General features: G+C 38.7%; 1 pseudogene; it reads right to left on the bottom strand.

The window, feature by feature from the left end:
- The window catches only part of LOC139457896 (scavenger receptor cysteine-rich domain-containing protein DMBT1-like), a 76509-nt pseudogene extending 60651 nt beyond the window's left edge, over positions 1 to 15858 (bottom strand).
- Positions 15859 to 19700: the final 3842 nt, after the last annotated feature.

Consider the following 19700-nt stretch of genomic DNA (forward strand, 5'->3'; position numbering starts at 1 on the left):
AATCTCAGGCTGAGAGAGTGTCGATGATAAAGACCAGAGTAACGAGGACTGTCATAACGTCTCAGAAGCATCTTGATATGGATCCTCATGATGATGTCTGCATGACGATTCAAACCTGAAGATGCGTGTGCATTCCTGGCTTCTGGAGAAGTGAAGGGAAACACACTGATTGGGTATTTTGTCTCGGTCGTCGTAACCTGTAGTGATAATTTCTCTTCGGTGAGCACCATAAGAAAATCGATGGCTGGTTGGCGCATTGACTGCATCTGAGTACATCCTGCAGAGGCACAAGCAGCGCAAGTCCCAACCTCCGAGGATGTGTATACCAGATCCCCTGCAACTGTGGCAACCAGTACATTGGAGAAACCCTTAGACCCCTCAACACCAGACTCAAAGAACATCGGACCTCTGTTAACAAACTTGACCTGAAATCCGCTATTTTTGAACACATCCTGAAGAAGCAAAACCATAACATCACATGGGAAGCCACCAAAGTCCTGGCCTCCAACACCAACAAGTGGCAACAAAGGAAACAACAAGAACCCATTGACATCAGGAGACACTATGAACCGTGACCAGGGAATCTATCTGCCTAGTGCTTGGGCCTTATTGCTTTGATCTTTGATCACTGCTAATTACCTAGCTGGCTTCAATTTGCCCTTTGCTATGACCATTCTTTCACCTATCAGTGCTAATTACCCCTCCCGTTTGCCCAGTGTCAATTACCTATTACTTATCTATGATAACTTAAGTACTTGCTTCCATACCTTCCGTGCCAATTACTGTAAAGTGTTGGCTTCCATTGTCTATTGTTAATCACCAATCAGCGCCAATCAGCGCCAATCATCTGTTGGCTTCCCTTGTTAGTTTCTACCCTTCGTATTTTTCCACCTATTGTCATCTTATTAATTGTGTTGTCCTTACATGTACATATACATGCTCTCTGCCTCATGGCATTAATTCATCTGATGAAGCAGTAAGCATATACTCCGAAACGTTGTGTTCCTCATTATACAGAAGTTGACATCCATATATTCTCTTCCTTATGTGTATCACTTCTAAATGCCTTTCAAAGACCTAATTATTTTTTATAGTTACTCAGTCTACTGTAAACTAAAGGGTTATCAGTTATACACTACGGTTAGGGTTAACTTTAAACCATCAACCATCATGTCTAAAATAACATAATGAGTCGGTGGAAATTCTGCAGCTTGTAAATATGTAAGTATTTTTAGTGTAGATAAGGTATCATGTCTTTTCTATTTCAGCTTGTTGATTCAACAGAGGGTTGTGTCATTTCCTGGTTTCCTATATATTATTATTTGTGTCCTTATCAGTATTTGCTACTGATAAGCATCTGCTACTGATAAGCTTTTACTCGATCTAAGGTCAATGGTCCAGTCTATTTTACTTCCAAGGGTGTTTTGTTCTATTGTTTGCTTAATCATTAGGTTTACCTGTTGTTAGCCAATTAGTATACCTTTCAATTCAGATCCCTTTCTCACCTGTCATTGCTTATTTTATCCTGCAAACACACCTGCACTGCACAACAATTCATAATGGATTAAAGATCAAGTAATCAAGGTAAGTAATCATAATTAATCTATATCATTGTAAACATTATGCTTTTAATCATTAATTTAAATCAAGTATATAAGTAATAAAATAGGTTTTAAATAACTTGTAAACATAAACAAACGATAGGTTGAGTGAATGAGGTGAGTGTGATGGGATTAGGGTCATGAGTATTGCTTATCAAAACATATATACTCAACAACAAAAGTTCCTGTGACACCAATATTTTAGTGTATTTTTCGAACAAGTAATGTTTGCTTTTCAATATTGTAGTACATGTATGGAATCAAGTAACCAAAAACGCAGTTGCTACAGAAAAACATGCATTCCATGCAAAAGTTGACTTTTATGCAAGCCCCTTGCATTTCACTACCCAAGAATTGGTATAAAAACATGTGTGTAAACGGGATTCCACATGCATTGTTTAGCATCATGCTGACCAAAACCACACAGAAAACAACAAAATTATGCAATTATTCAACATTACGAAATGCCACGCCTGTCCGAAAATGAGCGTCTGTGAGCCATTGATATGCTTGAAGCAGGATCGAGTCAACGTGATGTTGCAAGACAATTTAACGTCCACAGAAACACCATTTGGTTTTTATGGCAACGTTGGCAACAGACGAATGCAGTCAGAGAACATCTTTGGAGTGGGGGGCACGCGTAACCAATAATCGACAAGACAACTGGAATCGATCAATACACCTAACAAAATCGATTCCAGCCAGCAACAGTGACTGCAAGAAGCCTGGCCTTCGACGAATATCTTCACAAACCGTAAGTCGCCCCCCTCAGATGTGCATTGAAGACCCACCAGATGTCCCATTTTGACAGGAAACCACCGTCAAGCACGTCTACAGTGGTGCAGACAGCGTCTACGCTCGACGGCCATGCAGTGGGGACAAGTTCTTTTCACTGACGAGTCTCGTTTTCATCTCAGCCACTGTGACGGACGGATTCGAGTGTACCGACGTCGAGGTGAACGTTACGTCAATCATTGTGTCATGGAAGAAGATCGGTTCGGGGGCGGCAGCGTTATGGTATGGGGTGGGATTAAAGCAAGACAGAAGACCCGATTGATAGTGGTAGAGGGAAACCTCAATGGACAGCGCTACCGCGACGAGATCATCGGCCCTGTTGTTCTACCGTTTTTGCGTCGTCATGGCCCAGGCATTACCTTTCAACATGACAACGCCAGGCCTTATATTGCTCGACTTATTCAGGATTCTCTTCAACAAAGGTAATCCCCTGTCCGGCTCGCTCCCCTGATCTCTCACCAATCGAGCACATGGGGGATGAGAGGGATCGGCACATTCGACGTCAACCACGTGTTCCACAGACATTCCAGGATCTTCGAAACATGCTCCAGCAGATATGGACAGATATCCTACAGAACTTTGTGCGATGCCTGGTCCATTCCATGAGAGCAAGATGTGTTGTTTGCATCGCAACCAAAGGTGGACACACACGCTATTGATTTGTAAATTGACATTTTGGGATGTTCATGTTTTTTATGAAATCACACATTTTCTGAAGTCAGTATGGCAAATTAAACCATTTGAACACTTGCAGGAGTCTTTTATCTGTTGCAAACCGAAATTGTTTCAGATTTGGTAAAAAACATATCTTTGCATTAAATCTTATTCAATGTCACAGGAACTTGTGTTGTTCAGTATATTTTATATTTCATTGCATTGGTAAGTTGGTATTTTGTGTATTTTGGCATTTGATGCATATTTGCTATTATTTAGTAAATCTGGTGTATTTCTAGACATTGTACACATCTCTCTAGATGTATCCATATCTTTATTGATAGTTGTATGAATGACTTAAGTTGAATTTCAGTGATGCGTGTTTATGTCTTAATTATTTATATGTTATTTACAATATTATAATTAATATTGTATCTGCATTTAGGGTCATGTTACTGTCGAATGAGACGACTGGCAGAAGGCATGTTACACTCTCGTGCAACACACAGGGTATGTTTTGTATATAGTTTCTCTATATAATATGTTCATGTCATGCATTCATTATGCATAATATGATTTGACGATTTAATGATTTCCTAAGTTATGCGTTTAATAAGTGTAATTATATTGTCTTTGTATATAAAGGTACATCTGCACTGATTAAATATCGATGAAGGAATATATTTGTGTATCTGCTGTAATGATGTAATGAGCTTTTAAGAAGCAGATCGACACTTTACATTTGATGTGTTATTGTACATATATTCTGAAACAAGTGATATATTGTGATCTTAAATTGTTTCAGGGGTGTCTTCTATATGCCTTTTGTAAATAACACTGATATTCTCATAACCCCGTGGGCTGTAATCACATGACGACTAAGGTGTAACATTATTGTTAAATTAAGTCTTGTGTATTTTACATTCTATATTTTATAACACATCAAGAACCTTTTCGTTTTATATAAGATATGCATTATCTTTGGAAATATGGACATCCTGCACACAAAAGATAGAGAATTTCTTTTTTCTATATAAATTCATGACTTTATTTTGTTTTGTCTTTTCGGCTATTTCTCTACATTTGCCCGACACTATATGTATTTTATCAATTATCAATGTAATCAATATCATGGTATTATTTATACCATGTTTATCTTGAAATAACGAAGTGTAATGTACCCATTGGAATGATTTTTAGTTTTGTATAGTGATAGAAGAGGATAAAAAGAATAAACACAAATAAATATCCCTTGTTACCACAAGCTCAGGCTTTTGGGATGAAGGCAAAGAGCTTCCCATGGATTAGCAGTATAGTCACAATAAACATGTTTACCCATATACACCTCTATATATACCTACATACACATACGACCCGTGAAGATTCCGGGGTAGAATAGGTCTTTAGCAACCCATACTTGCCGTAAAAGGCGACTAACGGGTTCGGATGGTCAGGCTCGCTGACTTGGTTGATACATGCCATCGATCCCAATTGCGTGGATCGATGCTCATGATATCAGTCACTGGATTGTCTGATCCAGACTCGATTATTTACAGACCGCCGCCATATAGCTTGAATATTGCAAACAAACAACAAACATACACATACACATACACATACACATACACACACCTATACATATACCAATACGTGTACACACATATACATATACATACGTGCACAAGGATGCCAGAACTTATTCACATGGGCATGTACACATTACACTTCTCAATATGTATTCCAAATTAAACCAAATAAGGTGTAAATCAATCAGTCTACAGATAAATTGTTTCACAATTTAACTTACATATTGTGTCGGTGAATAAGCAGTGCATAATGTACTCACAGATATACACTGATAAATATCAGTCGCTACAAAAATATGTCTTGTCTATGTCACATAACTGTGATAGTCCCTCGGGGTTTGCTCTGAGTTTACTCCTAAACTTTCCCTGGAAAATTTTGTCACAGGTAGCATTACCACGCTTCTCATGTTTGCTATCAGTGTATTTGGAGCCACCTATTCTCAAAGTGCTGATTGAACCAATCAGCTGGAGGAAGTCAACTAGCCCCAGATGTTAATATTTTTCAGTTTTACAATAGATTCTTCCCAAAACATGAAGGCATTGAGTCGCACACTTATCAAAGAAGATAAGCTGTTAGAATACCTGGATTCCTATCTATTGTTAACTAAAGTCAGTATTTTCTGTTATGGTTTCACAGAAGGATTCACTTACATAAGACGGGTCCTAGAGGGGCCAGTTTAGTTTCTCTGCAAGAATCAGCGCAATATGGAACAAACTGTACTTGAGAAAATGTCAATGAAGTAAAGTTTAGTCAGAATTGCCAGTCTATATCGTAACACACTTTTTACGTTTTACGGTTATGCATGGTAAATCCTCATGATATTCACTTGCCTGGAATAAAGTTCTTGCACACATATTATAACAGCAAAGCATTACGATTCGCATGTAGTATAAGTTGCTCAATATTTGGAAAACAAAATCCACCTTCATCAAGTGGATAGTGCAAAGAAAGATACATTCCCAAAGGGAGTTAATGCATTACTCGCGCGACTTTCTATGCAGAGGATCTGAAATGAATAAATCTGAATGCCAATAAGTCATGTCTATATAATTAGCAACTTGCGATGAATTACGAATTCCAATAGCCAACCACAAAACAGTAACACTAACCCCATTAACAAGTTCCCTTGGAATTCAGCTCGATACAGTCAGAAAAGAGTGAACCATACCAGCAGTCGAAGGTCTTCTTAGTTCTCTAAATTACATAGGTAGGGCCATTCCAATTGGCAGGGGCTTCCTTTGGAGAATCAGTGATTCGATATTGTGATCTTAAGAAGCCTCATCATATCATCATAAGGTAAGGGTTACAAGAAATATGAAGAAAGATGACTTTCTGATTTGGCTTCCATTCCTAGACAATCGCAATGGAATGTCATTATTCCTGGATCAATGATGGATTACAAACGAAGCATTACAGCTCTAAACAGACAGACATCAGGAGACATGACGTGGGTTCAGAGCATACTTTCCAGGACGCTGAACTAACGGTTCATGGGCGGAGCATTGGAAGAATATAGGTCTAACATGGAACCATCCCACTTCAGTCTAAGTTGCGCACAACATTTGGGCTGATGAGCTCAGGAGCAAAAAAAATTTAATAAACAGTGAAAACCAGGCAGTTGTTTCCATACTGAACAAGCAGTGAACTACATGTGGGAAGACTATGCAGTTTGTTGGGCAGTCTGTCCTTCATTGTCTCAACATTAATTTATTAGTCAAAGGTTAGTATAAATACTTTTTAAAAAAAACAAACACATATGTTCCTTATCTGATGTTTCGTCAGCTGAAATCAGAAGCCAGAACTAAACAAACACCAGTTCCCAGGAATCTGTGGCTTATCTAAAATCTGAGGCCTCTGGGGCATTAAAAATAACCGGTGACGAGCAATACTCAACATACCTACGCAGCTGCATTAAGGTTATTTGACAAAATTTGTCACCAACATAAAATATCTCATAGCCAGTATGTCAAGGACGGTTATCTCCAGCTTTGCACCGCTCAGCTCTTGCCAGACATCACAAAACTTTTTCGTTTGCAAATGCATGCGGGGATACAGAAATACAGTAGCTTTGATGACGACACCCAACGCTAGACACCCAATCATAACTGACATGTTAAAGAGACTACCTACTGCCCTCCAGTGTGTGTGTACATCAGGTTATCAATCTTCTTTACTGCCAATTTGCCAAGACACGTCACTAACCAAACATCTGTCTTTAGGCTCAGCCCAACCAGGCCAGTTCTTCATCGGTATGAATGGTAAACCTGTCATCAGATATCAGTACCTACAACACACACTAATTTAGGATTGGAGCCGCGGTAACACAGGGAATATCACATAACATACTTTACACATGGGGTAGCTGGAAATCTGCTGTATATGGTAAGTACATTCGCAGAAATATGTTCTAACAGCTCATTTCTGACAGAAATATGGTTAGTCAACTCCAGTCTGATCTACGGGGATCTCTTGGATGTGCTACCAAAGGTGAGTTTGGATCTTACAAAACTTCACATGATGCCCTACATGCACATCATATGGTTAGATGTTCTGCAGAGACTCACATGACGGGGTATACCAGACGGCAGAGTGATAGAGTGCAAAGGAAGAGATTTAACAAATTCGGAAGAAAGGCGTCCTAGACCTTGGAGGGCATGTTCATGGACACAATATAATTAACATAGCCGACATATTTCTTCAGACAGATTGGCACCCACATGTCATGTTTACCCATTTGAGGAGGGTCATTAGGTATTTGCTGGTTTGTCCGCATTTGGACGCAGCCGCTCATTTCCAATCTTGTGTCAATTTGCATTTCTGATCTAATCCTTAATCCACAGGGGAAAGAGCTTGCCATAAAGCAAGCTCAGTGGCAGAGGTCGTGGTATGTTTCTCATAAACTGTAAGTAGTTGACCCCCAACGTACATACTGCACATGAAGTGTACCAAAACCACAGAGGATGGCAGTGTGTGTAATTACACAGGATGGACTGGAGCTCACGCCTCATGTTGTGTTTAGCCACGGACGATGAACTGTACCGTGTAAATTCCATGGTCATGACGTCTATATTCCAGGCCATTTGTTAACAATGTGTATTGTCCACGTGGGCCCATTTGGTCATGATGTGTATTTTTCCCGATAGATCTGGTTATGATTTTGTAGTTACTCCATTGCGTAATCTGTGTACTGTGTAATACTGCTTGTCACGACCTCCGCCTGTATTGTTATGTGATAAAGCTGCGCCTATATTTTGCCACTTAGTTTGATTCATGTTATCTTTTGAATTAGTTAATTCACAATTAAACTAAACATGTAAAGAATAATTTAGTCCACATATAGTACACATTCTACAGTTTATACATGAGGTTTTAGTTTATTTACAGTCTGTGTAATAACATTATCAGTAGTGAATTACATGTAAACAGAGAGTCATCCTGTGTTCACGTCCCATCAATGTAGCACTGTCTACTGGTCACCTTTGCACCATGAGGACCCTGGTTCCTTGGTGTCTTTGGTGTCCAGGATTCTTTTGGCTGAAACCGCTTTCATCCTTGTCCAGATCTTGTTCAATGCCCCACGTCAAGAGAGTTAACATACTATAAAAGTCCAGTTTCCACCCTTGCTGAACTAGGCTGGTATTGTGGAGTTACATTTTGGTTGGGCTAACGAGTCTATGCATAGTCCAATCAAAATCGAAATCCGGTTCGTAAACTGTGGTGCAGATTTCGGTCGATTGCAGGATTTGCAAAGCATGTGCACTGCCAACTCGTTGTCAACACATATTTTCCAAATCTTTTCATGTTTTTAATGAAGGTGCTCACGCGATTTGATGCATTTCGCGATGTAATACTGGTTGTACCACAATATAGACCTTGATTATCGATCAGATCGTCTTGACTGGGTGCTACTGTTTTGTTTGAAGCAAATGCAAGTCATACGAGAGGTGGAATCTGATTGGTGTAAAGGAGAGGTTTAGAAGGGACATAACTCGTAATAGCCACTGGTGGCGCTACGATAGAGCACAGGAAATTCCCTTCTAGTTCGGCAAGGGTGGAAACTGAACTTTCAAGGTCAGTTAATTCTCTTGCCTCGGGGAGATGGATCTTGTAATCAGCATCACGAATTGATGCAGCCCCTCTACTCAGACTTTACGTCTCTTCTTAAGCTTGACTGGCGGATCAGCTTGAATGCTGATCCCAGTTTCTCTGCTAGTGTCCTGGCCCGATAGCCACCTTCCCGATCTGGGCATAATTTTATTGGGTGATATAGGGTGGTGTATTTTTTCTGATAATCTGATACAGGGAGACGATGGATCACCTGAAAGTATATTTTATTTTATTGACGAGGAAAGCCCGAACCACCCGTTTTGTACTTTTCTGCTCGGCATATTAGAATACCATAGATAAGCAAGTTTGGCTTCTTGTCATGGATTTGCTTGAGGGTAACTTGTTTGTAAAGCTGAATATGATGGCTTCTTTTGGCTGATAGCTTTTCACATAGTTCCTTGATTACGCTATCGTGATTTGCAACGTCATGTTCAATTCCCCTCACATTTACTTTCCTTTCATGTCAGAAACTTCCCGTTTTAAAGAGTTATTGGAATCTTGAACTTCTTCTTTTGTACTTCTCATTAGCTCAGCAACTCTCTTTTCAGAAGCATTAACATTCTCTTCATGCTAGCCGCATTACTGTAAGGCGCTGTGTGTCCGATATGTATTTTGTTTAACAGAAATATCAAGTCATAAGAAACAGAAATAGATACCAAAGTAAATTGTTTACCCCACTTCCTTTGTTTTCTGATGTTTGTAGGTAGTATTTAGTTTGTTCGGATTTATCCATGGGTCCTCTGTGAGTCAGCAAAAGATGAATTAGTAGCCAATCATGTGCAACCGGAAGTCACCCACTGAACATTTGGTTTGTTGTGCCATCGAGGATACCAGAGAATTGATTTCGTATTAATTGTATGCATGAGGCAGACCCAAACCTGCATGTTGATACACCTGCAGAATTGTCGTCCGTAACCAAAACGGAATCGCATTCTTTGTGACCTCAGCTATACTCAGCTGCCCGGAGGATGCAACCTCTTGCTCTGTCTCCAGGAAGTTCTTGTCACTATCAAGTCTTAGAGCAAGCAATGGAGTCAAAAACTCAAGATATTATGAACATCCACCAATCTTCTCCTTGTTGTTAGGGGGCACGAGTGGCCCAGTCGTCCAAGGCGCCGCGATTCGCTGTGCAGAGTTGCGTCCCTTTGGCACGCCAGAAACCTATGATTGTGGGTTCGAATCCCAGTTCGCCCCGATTATGTTTCTAGGTTTGTCAGCACCATACCTGTGCTCGTAGGTTTCACCGAAGTGGTAAACGTCTGAGACCTGCATCACTTAGGGCTTTCCTCCCACATCAAGCTGACATGCTGTGATATAACTGGAATACTGTTAAAAGCGGCGTCAAACCAAACTCACTCACTCACTCACTCTCATTGTTGTTGATTTTTGGCCACAGAATCCCACATGAGACCCGTGTGAACCTCGGCTTCTGGTCCTCTGTCACATTTTACCTGGGTTACGTCTAAAGTAAGTATTTCGCCAATACCAGCTGCAGTAGCCAAGCCTATTGTCTCTTACGTCAGTGGCACGCTGACAATCATGTAATGAGCCACTGAAATTGGCTGTGGGGATCAGGAGTCTGGCGTCCTTCAGGCTTTGTGTTCAGTGATTTCTAGCAATATCCCAGCCAAGACCTCGTGGCTGCCGATGTGCAAGTCTTGCCTTAGAGTCTGTGAGAAATGGCTGGTTTTCACAATGAATAGGGACGTGCCGGTATGCTTCCTGTGCGTCCAATGATGCCATGAAATCCACCAGATGGATGGTTAGCGAGAGATAACATCCTGAATTATTGCAGAACAGTGGCTGAAGATCTATAACTTGTAATCCGTTCACATCCTGCTAAAATTCTTGGAAACAAGCAATACCCTAAGACAAAAGGATTTTCTCACGCCACTTACTTTCTGGGAAGAATGGCAACGTAGGTGGCCAACAAGATGGCATGATCCTTGAAGTAGTGGCAGACAGGGACATGGCCATGGTGAAAGGTCATGTTCAAAATATTAGACATGTTCACCATATATGCAGTTACCTGAAAGGATGCTGAAAACAAGTCTTAAGCGATGGCCATAAGTGCCTTGTCATTCACAATCTCCAAAACAGACCTGGCAGGAGAACTGAGGTTCACATCAGGTTCTGGGAAAGAAGGTGCGACCGGCGTAGATGATGTCATTGGCATAGAAGTCTCAGTTCGCAGGAAAGCCTAAGCCATCGAAGGTGGCATTCTTCCAAACTTTGGAAGGACCAAATGAACCTGAATGTAAAACACGTGGTAGCACTGATCCTGGAAAAAGGTGGCTGATTATGCTGCAACCCATAAAGCATTGAAAATAGCATGTAACATCCAAGCGTGTAATTGATTTTGATGAACAATGCCAGCGGTATGACAAGGTTTAGATTGATCCTATGTTTCATATTTCAATGGTCAGGTAATATAACTGCATCATATCGCAAGCATTGGCTTGATAATGCAACAACCACGTCAGTTAATATGAGTTAATATGGCGAGGAGATCCACTTTACCACAGACCATTGAAGTTTCCTGTGTACGCTCAGTGTATGTTAACACAGACTTCATCGAGGCACTACATTGAATTGTCATCAGGTTGTAACTTAACAATGGCTTACAGGGTGGATAATGTGAAGGTTGTAGATAAGATGTTAAACTTTAATGTATTTGTACACTCCCGACACACCCGCCTCCACCTCTTAACGTTTGTGTGCATGGGACTTATGTCTTGAACCTTTTTACATAATCTAATAACTATTTAGTTGTGTTATGAAATTGTATGTTTATGTGTTAAGGAAATGGTTCATATTAGTGTGTGTCCATAAACGTACAAATAAATCCCAGCCCCGACATCTGCCACCCCCAGATAATTTTACATGCAATACCAGAGAGTATTGATACAGAGATAGTGTATCTTTCCCTCATATTATCAACTAAATAAATTTTGGTGTAAAATAATTTTGGCAATACGAAATCTGCTCTTAAAACGTCGTACAATGAAGGACCGGACCGGCAATGTGGTGTAGTGGAAAGAGTGTCTGCCAGGATACCCGTACTTGTGAAGGGTGCCACATGTTTATGATATGATCAGCATCGTACAGTGGACAATGCTATTAGCTGATAATAGTAATGGCCATGAACATGATTTGATCGCTTTTATCAACACACACTGATCTGTAACTCACATGTTGTACCACAGCAAAAAATAATTATCCTGACAAATTCCAAATATTGCACAATACTTGTAACCTATCATCTGGTACATCAAATATAACATAAATACTGACACAGATCATGCTTCATAAATCAAACACGCCTTTAAAATCGTTATTACCATAAAATCTATACACGTAATGCTCTCTCTATGACATCTTGAGTTTTTCTCACCTATTTCATTTTGAATTAAAAACAGTTGACAACTTCAGATAAAGTCATGGAACATAATAAAACAAAATTATTACGTTGATGGCCGAGTTCACAATGAGCACCAAATACATCATACCATATTAAATGTATTTTATTTCTTTGTGTATAGTATGTTAGATAAACTGTAAAAAGCGCTTATTGAAATGCTGTCACTTCAGTTACCACACCATGTGACAATACTGTGTCTGCATACTCAGAAAAGTACATCTCTTTGTAACGAATCGTCTTGACGACCACGCATATTCCTCCATTGGATTCCACTTTTTACTTTCATGAAAATAAGATAATTTGTCTTAACCATATTTATTTTCATGTCCCTCGTTACACTTGTATAATCTCTGAAGAAAGTCTATTTGTTTCGTTATGGTGGTCCAAAAGAAAGTAATACAAAGTTTCATTACGTTTGAAATACCCATGATATGAAAAAGTGAATTTATTAGATCGGGGTAGTTGTGAAGTCACTTGACCCAAATATGGCCTCGTTCCACATGTGCTACAGATGCCTTTTAATGCGGTTTTGGAAGTATTTCAGCAATAAAACAATAAATCAGTCAAAATTGAGATAATCACCCAAGAGTGATGAATTTATGCGATAGAGACTAGTACTCATGGAATAATAATATTCCACAACATACAGCTGATACTGTTGCGTTTCAATAAGTTCATGACATAATGTTTATTTCGGCAATGATTGCACAACTGTTTTATTAATCTCTTTGAGAAGCAGTCTAGCAAATTGAAAACGAATGTCACATAATGAACATATTTTCTTGTCAACGTTTTTGAAGAGCTAAGAGAGCATTTGACAGGTATCCTAGTTATTGGAAACATGCAGTGTGTGTGGGCAATGGTAATACCATCAATAACATGACAGTCTAGTGTTAGCAATGTTTTGGTGAAAAATGCAATATATTAAATTCCAAGATTGCACAGACATGCACTGACCACATTCACATATGAAACACCTTTTCCAGTAGACACTTGCAATTATGACAATACACTTTTACATCTCTAACTGAAACAATAGACATGTGCTTCTGAGTTATATGTGATGGTGAATTCCATATTTTACATTAACGCCTTGTCATGTATTTTTTAGAAATACGTTCTGATCGTGATTTTATGTTTTTCTTCATAAGAAAAAGATTTTAGATGTTCAAAACTTAAAAATAGTAAATCAGTAACAAAAAACAGGTGATCTTTCCCATACCGAAGACTAGTCTGTTTGTTTTGGGTACCAACAATGATCTCGATTATCCACCGAAGCATATTTCACTGGGCGTAAAATGCAACACAGCGGTGAAAATGATATGAGTGGATCACGGATGATGACAACAAGTGTTTGCGAAAAGGGTAAGCATATCCTACCCTACCGGTAGCACGAGCCACTCACATGATTTGCATTAAAAAGTATGTGTGTTGCCTGACACCGCACATCCATACTAATGCCACGCGGCGGCGGCATGTAAACAATCAGACAATCAAGTGATGGACAAATTGAATTGCCCAGCTTGTTTTCTAATTTTAATTATTGCGTTAGACAATTATCTCTGGTCATATTGATATTTAAATCATCATTGAATAGTGTCCTTTACTTGGTATCAAACAAAGAAATTATCTTAATTGATAACATCTAGTCAGATAACAGTTTGAGTGAGTGAGTGAGTATATTTTAGGCTGATTTTAGCTTTTAGCAATATTCAAGCAATGTTGAGGCGGGGGACTTCATACATTGTACCCATGTCGGGAATCGAACCCTGATTTTCGGCGTGGCAAGTTAACGCTTAAACCAAACGGGTACCGCAACGACACACCAATTTGAAAACATGTGTGTGTGTGTATATATATATATATATATATATATATATATATATATATATATATATATATATATATATATATATATATATACACTGAACAACAATAGTTCTTTTGACACTGAATAAGATTTAATGAAAACTTATGTTTTTTACCAAAACTGAAATAATTTCGGGTTGAAAAAGATAAAATGGTTTAATTTGCCATACTGACTTCAGAAAATGCGTGATTTCAAACCAAAAAAACATGAACATGCCAAAATGTCAATTTACAAATCAATAGCATGTACACATCTTCGTCTCACGGAATTGACCAGGCGTGGCACAAAGTCCTGTGGGATATCTGTAGATTTCCCTCTACCACTATCAAACGGGTCCTCTGTCTTGCTGTAATCCCACCCCATACCACAACGCCCCCGAACCGATCTTCTTCCATGACACAATGATTGACGTAACGTTCACTTGAATCCGTCCATCGCTGTGGCTGAGGTGAAAACGAGACTCGTCAGTTAATAGAACTTGTCTCCACTGCATGGCCGTCGAGCGTAGACGCTGCCTGCGCCACTGTAGACGTGCTTGACGGTGGTTTCCTGTCAAAATGGGACGTCTGGCGGGTCTTCTGGCAACAATCCCTGCACATCTGAGGCGGCGACGTACGGTTTGTGAAAATATATTTGTCGAAGGCCTTGGATGATTCTTCCAGTCACTGTTGCTGGCTGGAATCAATTTCGTAGGTGTGTTGTTCGAATCCAGTTGTCTTGTCGATTATTGGTTACGCGTGGCCTGCCAATCCGAGGATGGTCTCTGAATGCATTCGTCTGTTGCCAACGTTGCCATAAACACCAAATGGTATTTCTGTGAACGTTAAATTGTCGATCCTGCTTCAAGCATACCTATGGTACGCAGATGCTCATTTTCGGACAGGCGTGGCATTTCGTAATGTTGAATAATTGCGTAATTTTGTTGTTTTTCTGAGTGTATGATGTCAGCACGATGCTAAACAATGCATATGGAATCCCGTTAACACACATGTTTTTATACCCATTCTTGGTTAGTGAAATACATGGGGCTTGCATACAAGTAAATTTTTGCATGGAATGCATGCTTTCCTGTATCAGTTGCGTTTTTGTGACTTGATTCCATACATGTAATACAATATTGAAAACCAAACTTTACTTGTTTGAAAAATACACTAAAATATTGGTGTCACAGGAACTTTTGTTGTTGAGTATGTATAACAACTCACTGGCACTACCGTACCTTATTTAATCTGTTCGTTTTTCAAAACTTGCGCTTATCAATATTTCCAAATTCTGTTAGACAATTATATGCACAAAGTAAATCCTATTTTGTCTGTGAAATGAAAACTGTTTTGAGCAAATGTGATTGAAAGAACGTTTCAGTTTATGGATTTCAAATACATATAATGACATCATTACAAGTAGTATTGCACAATCAGTGTGGCCATATACTCACGTATAACATCAAGCACCTGTCCACAGTCAGACATCTGATCCCCTCTAGAGCCTGGTGAACCCCTGTAACATCTGTAGACACCATGGTCAGAATTCCACACAACATCATACAGCAGAAAACTGAACACACCAGATCCTGACGAGGCAATGTTCCCAGTAAACTCTGCTCTTGTCCTGTACGTGCTAGTGATGTCCACCTTGTTGTAGTTGGTCACATGGAACAAAATATCTGATGAATAACGTCTCACTGTAAACTCCCTGACAGCAGGCTGGGGTAATCTCCAGGACAAGGTTGCATTACTTCCTTGGCGAGCATATACCACTGCAGCAGCTGAAACACAACACAGCGTCTGTACCTTTGGGAAGTGGTTAATCAACCAACTGACCATCAAGACTATTTGTTTCGTCTCAATTTGCTGTTTTTCAATGTAACTTTCAGTGATACTAGATCACAACTATCAAAAGAAACAAACACAAATACTTACTTCAGCCAAATATTTTTCAACATAGACAGACACTTTCTCACAAACAAGTTGTTGATATAGATGGGAAATTGTTCTGTTTGATGATGTAAAATTGCATTCGATTTCTTGGTCGTTTTGGACCTTCTATCAATCTTTGATCTTATCAGAACACCCTAGTCATCTGTTTGTGCACAGTATACAGAACATGTTTTCGGTAGAATAATACCAAATATTCTCAAATAGTTAAAACTAATATTTATTTTACTACGTAACAACTGGAGGTGGAATATGTTCATGCTTATTTCTATATATTCACGTTATATTCTAAACACATCTCATCCTGTTCAGTGACCATATCTATCCTACCGTGAATGTTTAGAATAGCACACAACTCTTAAATCCTTTATTTTCTTAGAATTCCCAAAGTGTACTGGCGTTAAATTAGATCATGGGGCCATTGAAGCTTAATTCATTTCCATTCCCCATTAGAGAAGAACAGCGGGACAGGCAATATCTATTGATATTTTATTTTGTTATAACTAAGATGATATTTCTAATGATCATGTGAAAGTGGAGAGCGATAAATGTGCAAAATGTACTGACATTACACAATGGCATAGAAGAAAGATAATGGTATATTGTTGGTTGACTAAATACACTGGGTTGGTTTCAATGAGATTAGAAATGTTTTTTCACAAGTGACATCTACCATACTATTCAAGGTGATTTCGTCTTATTTACTTCTTATACCAAGGATTCCAACGTTCTGGATCAACGACTTTCAACGGCATTCACACATCACACTATAACTAGTTCCAATTAAGAGACATACAAAACAGATAAAAACAATGCTTAACTGAAAAACTAGAGTAAAAACGGATGGACGTAAAACATCAAAGGATATTCAAAGCATGCACAGATCTAACAAATGATGACGTAAGAAAGGCATCAGACAAAAGTAATACATGTACTTAAATCTGAACAACCGCCATTTTCAAAAAGCTTATCGTTTGCTTGTAAACATGCATTGTTTTCTATCAATACGTAAAGAAGTAAACAGATCATAAATGTCCAAGTAGAAACAAATAACTTAGGTAATTAAACTTCAATTATTAGGTGCCAAGGGATCTCTACCAGTCATGAATTTTGCATAGTTGCCATGTGTCCATTTCACCCAACCTATTGCATTCAAATATAAACGACGAAATAGTTACAACTTTAGAGACTAGCAGAAGCATGGAAGCACCTTAGTTATATTCTTGATCCTTGTTGTGACAGACACCACGTGATAACTTACATCCAGCGACAAGGTGGAACCATCTAAATGTGGGAAATCGCCCGGTTAATTACATTTTTATTTTAATCCTTTGTAAAATATATGTAGATATATTAAATACTCGACTGTCTTGAAGGTTTAAGAGAAATACTATCTTAGCTGAGGAACAAAATGGTTTCCGAAAACAAAGAGATTGTACGGATCATCCATATGTTTTATCTACTTTAATTAAAAAAAGAAAAGCTTAAAAACAATCCTCTTTTTTTTTTAGCTTTGTTTTTAGAAAAAGACGTTTGGCACCGTTACAAGAGATAATTTGCGGTTCAAGCTGCGTAAAGTAGGTGTAAAAGGTAAAATAATGGACGCCATGCAGTCTCTTTATCGTGGTGTAAATTGTTTTGGCAAATTAAATGGATAATTCACTGAACGTTTTCTTGTTTACCAAGGAGTAAAACAATGCTGTAAATTCTCCCCTACTTTCTTTCTGTGTATATTCATGATTTGGATGAATGTATTAATAATCTCAATTGTGGTATTCAATATCTCTGTTGTTTTTTGCTGCTGATGTCGCGCTTATTGCTCGAGATGAAGCGTCTCTACAATCTATGCTAAATGTCTCAAATGATTGGTGCAAACGTTGGCAATAAACTGTAAATGGTAGCAAGATAAATCAAGATCAATGTGCTTCTGTAACACGACCAGAGTTCAATTCAATTGTGGGGATGTCAAATTACAGAATGGTGAACGTTATAGATATCTTAGCTTATGGTTCAATTACTTCTTAGATATAGGAAAGACTGTTAGGAAACACTATAAATCTGCCAGTCGCGCCTTATCATAGCTATTTAAGAAGTTTGATGTGGCAGGAGGTATGTCTAACCATGCGTGTGTTAAGTTCTCTGGTTGAACCAGTCATGTTTTCTGGATCATCAATGTGGAGTATAAACAAATGTATGCAAGTTAATATCACAGAAAACAGAGCATGTCGTATATTTTCCGGGTGTACATAAAACCACTTTCAATCTTGATGTTAATGGTGGGGCTTGCTTTACCTATTCATAAAGTACACACTAACGTTTTTAGACTAACGGTTTTAGAAGTTTGAACGACAGTCATGTGACAGAATTTGCTCTAAGGTTATTAATTGGTCTAAACATAACTGTAAATATTTGGCCAGTAGAGTAGACAAAAAGCAATCAGCTGCAATTTAAAAATATTTCATATTCAACATTTGCAAAATACAATAAAAATCGATTTTTTTAAACAACACTTTCACGACGTTAATAACAGAAGTAAATGATTTTGGGGATGATTGCAGGATTGTAAAAGGCAACAAATAAAGAACACTTAGATAATTTCAATCTATCTTTTAATGAGGTTGAACCTCATGTATTGAATATTAATTTCAGAGACCAGCACCGAGTTTTAGCAATGTTTAGATGTGGTTCCCTGCCTCTTGGCTATCAGCAGATAGGAATTGTACACATTGTTTTAACTCTTTTAGCATTTGCTCTGATGAAGATGAGACGCACTTTTTAATTGGCGACTAAATTGGGCAACCCGTATGCCGTGGGTTGCGCCCCTGTGTCGTTGGATGACGGGATTCTGGTGTCAAGAACAGGTATTCCACTGCCCAACACACCACTTTGACCCTCACTTCACCTGGACGGGTGGTAGGATGGGCCCGATCTTATTAATCGGCTGGTCATGCCAAGCCCTGTGCATGGTCAACTTTTATTTTAAATATATCTGTCCTCCTGTTCCACACAGATACTATGGGAACCTTCCAATTTTGTATAAATAAAAAACCTGCCAAGAAGACGGTTGCTCATTTCCCAATCTGGCATTATTGAACACTAATGCATGTAATTTTGACTGAAAATAATAAACAGGATTAACTTGTATAATTCAGTACGGATTTGTGTATATTCTTTTCAGCAAAAGTGTTTTTTATAGAACAGGTGAGCATGTTCGGTTTGTGGGATGGTGGTTGGAGGTTGTGGGGTTATTATCAAAGTCATCAACTCTATTCAATCAGAACAAGAGTTTGCCACTAACGTGGCTATATCCCCCGCCCCTGTTGCAGAATTTATGACATAATTAAATCTAAACAAACCCTAACCTTTTTTTAACCGAGATGGAACTTGTCATGAAAATTGTAAAAAAAAAAGAGTTTGGAACCTAAGTCAATCTTACTGCCATTGAAACGTAAAAAATAAAAATTTATAAAATTTATAATTGTAGCAAAAGGCACCTGTTCAGCATGTACCTGACAGACCTGCAAAGTTTGATGAAAAAGTATTGAACGGTGTATGAGTTATGCTCCGGAATCGAACCCTACCCTCACAGAACCTAAGTCCATCTTGTTGCCATGGAAATGTAAAAAAAAATAATTTCTAACATTACTAAATAGCAAAAGGCACAAGTTCAGCATGTACCTGGCAGACCTGCAAAGTTTGATGAAAAAATATTGAACGATTTATGAGTTATG

The sequence above is a fragment of the Haliotis cracherodii genome, unplaced genomic scaffold (assembly GCF_022045235.1).
Source record: "Haliotis cracherodii isolate W230 unplaced genomic scaffold, xgHalCrac1.p SCAF_12, whole genome shotgun sequence".
NCBI lineage: Eukaryota > Metazoa > Mollusca > Gastropoda > Lepetellida > Haliotidae > Haliotis > Haliotis cracherodii.